This window comes from Nelumbo nucifera, chromosome 1, assembly GCF_055504915.1.
Source record: "Nelumbo nucifera cultivar China Antique chromosome 1, China Antique-T2T, whole genome shotgun sequence".
Taxonomy (NCBI): domain Eukaryota; kingdom Viridiplantae; phylum Streptophyta; class Magnoliopsida; order Proteales; family Nelumbonaceae; genus Nelumbo; species Nelumbo nucifera.
Genome location: NC_142649.1, coordinates 79,154,169 through 79,159,496, shown reverse-complemented (window position 1 = coordinate 79,159,496; position 5,328 = coordinate 79,154,169). Strand labels below are relative to the sequence as shown.

Here is a 5,328-nt window from a genome sequence, read left to right as displayed (position 1 = left end):
AATGTGACAAGGGGTTTGGAATCTAGGGATGAGTGCATTTTATGCTCCATCTCACCATTTTCTTATTTTTTTAGTGTGAGTGCATTTTATGCTCCATCTCACACTTTTCTTATGCTTTTAGTGTGAGTGCATTTTATGCTCCATCTCACACTACACTTTATTTCTTCTCCTCTTCCCTTTCTCTCCTTTTTTTTTTCGAAAAAGGGTATCACCATTTTCATACCAATCCTTGAACTTGTTATCGTGGTCTCAACATGTCTACTAAAGCAAGTTCTAGAATAATCAACCCATGTTTGACAGTCATAAACCAAATGCTCATAGGGGTCAAATTTGTATTGCATCTTGCTCGTTGATCATTCCAACTACTGAGGTACCTTCCATAGCCAAAAGTTTTAGCTAGATTTGCTTGCATCCTTTCTTGTCTATCTCATCTAAGCACATGATTCATGGTGGTTTGCAATCATTCAAAAACAAGTCAATAGGGAGCAGAAATTTCAAAAGGAAAGGTTAGAGAGTGATAATCGAAGCATGCTAGAGTCCGAAAAAATTTATCAACCCCTTAATCCTCCCCCACACTTAAGATATACATTATCCTCAATGTATGGAATATGCATAACAAGAACAAGGAGAGAAAGATTTAAGAGGACTTCCCTTAATGCCTCGTTGACATCCTGCAGATGTGAGATACGAAAAAAAACACACTCAGAAGAGAAAAAAAAAACTGAACAAAACAAACAACTAAACTTAATGGGTTGCCTCCCACAAGCGCTCTTTTTAAGTCGTGTGCTTGACTTTCACCTTTCTTTCATGGTGGTTTCAAGGAGATAATGGACCTATGGTGGATGGGTTGCTCTCCTTCAATATAATGCTTCAACCGCTGTCCATTTTCCTTGAATGTACTCCCATCATCATTATGCAGTTCAATTGCTCCATGAGGGAATACCCTAACCACTTCAAAGGGTTTGCTCCACCTGGTTTTCAACTTCTGATGTTTCCCCCTCTCATCCTTCATGGGTGGGTTTAAACCTGGAATAGGGGCCTGCACAATAGATGGGAGGAGTTTTGTGTGAGATGGAGGTAAACTAATAAAAGATGCATTATGAGTTGCAATTTCAAAAGAGTCTAGCTCAGAAGTCAAATTTCGTAGTTCTGATTTCAGTACAAACTTCTTCTCTGCTTGTTGCACTTGATTAGGACTATTGTTAAGTGCAACTTTTAGCGTGTCTTCTGATTTAGATTTATCTACTTTAGCTGCCCAAACACCAATGCAATCAATTGCATATATTTCATGCTCAATTGTGTTGAGACATTTCATGGTTTTAAATACATTAAACACCACTCCTTCACCATTGATTCTAAGAGTAAGTAGACCTTCTTTCACATCAATTAAAGCATTACCCATAGCAAGAAAGGGTCTCCCTAGAATCAACGGCATTGTCCTATCTTCCTCCATATCCAACACAATGAAATCAGCAGGAATGATGAAATTACCCACTTTGACTAAAACATCTTCTACTATTCCCTTAGGATATTTAATGCTTCGATCAGCTAATTGCGGGATAATAGTTGTAGATGTTAGTTCATGCAGTCCAAGTTTTTCAAAAATGGAATAAGGCATTAAATTTATATTGACACCTAAATCACATAGAGCTTTTTCAAATTCAGTATTCCCTATGGTGCAAGGTATAAAAAAACTCTCTGGATTCTTAAGCTTTTGGGGCAATTTCTTTTGAAGAATGGCTGAGCACTCTTCGTTTAACTTCACCATCTCACCGTCCTCCCATTTCCTTTTTTTCGACATCACCTCCTTCAGGAATTTGGCATATTTTGGCATCTGTGACAATACATCAAGAAGGGGGAGGTTAACATGTATTTTTCTAAATACTTCTAAAAACTTCTCAAATTGTCTGTCCAAGTTAGCTTTCAAAATTCTTCCAGGGTAGGGGATAGGGAGCTTAATAGCATCTAAGTTCAGTTTAGGTGTACTCCCTTCAATCTCCTTTTGTAAATCGGCCACATCAGCTTCCTTATCATCTTTTTGGATTTCGCCAACTGTCTTCCCACTTCTTAAGGTTATGGTGTTTACATGCTCTCTGGGATTCTTCTCTGTGTTGCTGGGTAGCCATTCCTCTTTTCTTTCCGACAATAGATTCATGATCTGCCCCATTTGGACTTCTAAGTTCTTGATTGATGCTTCTTGACTTAAGAACCTCTTATCATGCTCTTGGAGCTTTGCTTCCGTAGTATTAATGAACTTAGAGATAATTTCTTCCAAATTACTTTTTTTTTCTTGTGGAGGTGACTGTTGTTGGAATCCCATGGGTGCGTTTTGTTGATTGTTGCTCCATGAAAAGTTTGGATGATTCCTCCACCCTAGGTTATATATATTTGAGTAGGGATTGAAATTCAGCCTACTAGTATGAGAGATAAAATTAGCATTCTCATGTAAAGTAAAAGGACTATCTAATGGACAATCAGAATTAGTATGTCCTATTTGACCACATAAATCACATGGAATGCTAGATGATGCATTAATGGCTGCAATATTGAAAGTATCAAGTTTCTTATTCAGATTAGCAAGTTGCACAGATAGGGCAGCAAGGGAATCGATGTGGTGTACTCCCTTCTGATTGGTTTAGTCATTGCTCTACTGGTAGCTATTTGACACCATCTCCTCTACTAGGTCATAAGCTTCCTCCGGTGTTTTTCTCATGATTGTGCCACTTGCAACTGCATCAATAATAGATCGATTAGAGGGAGTAATACCATTATAAAAAGTTTGAATTTGATGCCAAGTTGGTATCCCATGGTGAGGATACTTCCTAAGCATCTCCTTGAATCGTTCCCATGCTTCATACAAGGATTCCCTCTCAAATTGAGCAAAAGTAGTAATATCATTAATTAGCTTTGCTGTTTTAGAAAGTGGGAAATATTTAGCCAAAATTTTTTGGGTTAGATCATTCCAAGTGGTGATACTTCCTGCAGGGAGTGAGTTAAGCCAATATTTAGCTCTATCATGCAATGAAAACGGAAATAATCTAAGCCTAATAGCATCATCACTAATTCCATTATGTTTAAATGTATCACATATTTCTAAGAAGTTAACAATTTGTGCATTAGGGTCATCACTTGGTAACCCACTAAACTGAATACTTGTCTGAATCAATTGAATTATTGCAGGTTTGATTTCAAAATTGTTGGCCTAAATTGTGGCCTTGCAAATGCTGGAAGTCTCCCCATTAATGGTTGGACAAGCATAGTCCAGGAGGGTGCGATTTGCTTCTGCCATCTCTTCCTCAATTTCTATTGCTGGTTTGCTAATATCAACCTCCTCTCTTTCTTTACCTCTGTTGGCCCTTTGCAATAAGCAAAGGGTCCTCTCAATTTCAGGATCGAATTCTGCTAGTCCTTTCTGTCTAGTGCGTGTCATGCATTAGTAAATCGAATAAAGCAAGAATTTGAACAAAATAAAAATAAAAAAAGTAAACAAAATAAAATAATAAAAACAGAAATAAAAATCCAAATTAATCAAGGTTAACAAGTTTTAATATTATTTTAGGATTAAATCCCCGGCAACAGCACCAAAAACTTGATAGCTATAAATATAACCCTAGCAAGTGCACTAATTATCAAGTAGTATAAAAACTATCGTTCCCACGGGGATTTAACAAAATAAATATTAGAACCACAGTCTTCCCTAATTATTTAGACAGTCGAAATTCAAATTAGAGAGAGCAAGAATTACTGAAAATAAAAACTAGGAAAAGAAAATAGAAGCAAGGGTGGTCACTAACCGAATATGCAATGGATGAAATCGCTAGAGCTTTTGGTCCACCTAACCAATGTAATGAATATTAATGGATTCGATTAACCAAGATTATTTGTCATTCCCATAAGCTGAGGTCTTTCCAATTTTATTTAACATTCTCTCTCGAGATATACTAAAACTACGCCCATCAGGTAACCCTTCAATCTCTCGAGTAGAGTTCTCAAGATGGAAGTGCATTAAGTCCGAAGAAAACTATTAAATTCAGATGAATCATGTATATATATCTCTATATACCATTCAATTCACACTATGAACTATTCAATCGATTATGTGAATTCCTCTCTCGATTCATCCACATAAACAAAATCAATTAAGAGGCGGCCAAGCTCTTAATCGCATTAAGCAAAATAATTCATAGACTGTATGGAAATCACAATCTTGGATAAATCATAAAGATAAAATTGTATTCATTAACAGGGTTAGTCTTTCCACAGCCCTAGCTAAAAACAAATCAGTTCATGATCAAAGAATTAAAGCAAACAAAGGAAAAGAAAGAACTCATGAATTCGCCCATGGTGCTGAGATCTCCTCTTCTTGCCACCACCTTCTTCTTGAGGTTTCTTGAATTCTTGATCTCCTTCCCCAAGTTTCTTGATTTGTTTTCTCCTTTCTTGATAGATAGCTCAATGCAATTCGTGATGCCCTAGGGTTGGTATGCCCAGCTCTCATATAGCTTACAATTTCTTGGAGTTATCTCAAGAATGGATAATCCAGCCTTGATCCAAACTCCTATCCTTTCCTATCTTCTTTCCTCTCTCATTATCTAAACCTTTCTTAATCTTTCTGGAATTACATTTAAAAATTTAAATCTAAGAGGACTCTCAAATTCTTGAATTCGAATGGGCTGCTTTAATATCTTGGGCCGCCTCGATGTTCTTCTGTGAAATGGGCTTTAGCTGAGAACTAGGCCTCACTTCAAAATTGTTCCGTCTTCAGCCCCGGATTTGACTTCGATGTAAGCCGAATCTGCAAAACTTCTTCTAGATGAACATAGTGTGTCGCTTCGGGCTACCTCGGGTACTAATCTCTGACAACGAGAAGCAATTCGAGGATGTCAGGTTTTAGAATTGGTGTGCCGAGATGGAAATTCAGCAAAATTTCACCTCGGTGGCACACCCCAGGCAAACGGGCAAGCGGAAGTCACCAGCAGAGCCATACTTCATGGACTGAAAGCTCGCTTAGCTCGAGCCAATGGACTGTGGGTAGACGAACTGCACATTGTGCTCTGGGCCGACTGGACCACCATCAAGACTACCACAGGTGAGACTCCCTTCAACCTCACTTACGGCACAGAAGCGGTGATTCCTATAGAAATCGAGGTGCCTACACTACGCCTGGAGGCCTACAACGAGGAGACAAATGATGACGAGCTCCGTACAAACCTAGACCTGGTGAAAAAAGTATGAAACATGGCTTACATTCGGACTGCAGCCTACCAACAGAGAGTAGCTCGGTACTATAATGCCCGGATCAAAAGCGACACTTCCGTGTCGGCGACC

The 5,328-nt window shown here is 38.4% G+C and overlaps 1 non-coding gene across 1 annotated transcript; it reads left to right on the top strand.

The window, feature by feature from the left end:
- The first annotated feature begins 2,801 nt into the window (after window positions 1-2,801).
- On the top strand, window positions 2,802-2,908 carry LOC148803475 (small nucleolar RNA R71). The gene has a single exon (XR_016081541.1). It is a non-coding gene; the product is annotated as a small nucleolar RNA R71 (small nucleolar RNA).
- Window positions 2,909-5,328: the final 2,420 nt, after the last annotated feature.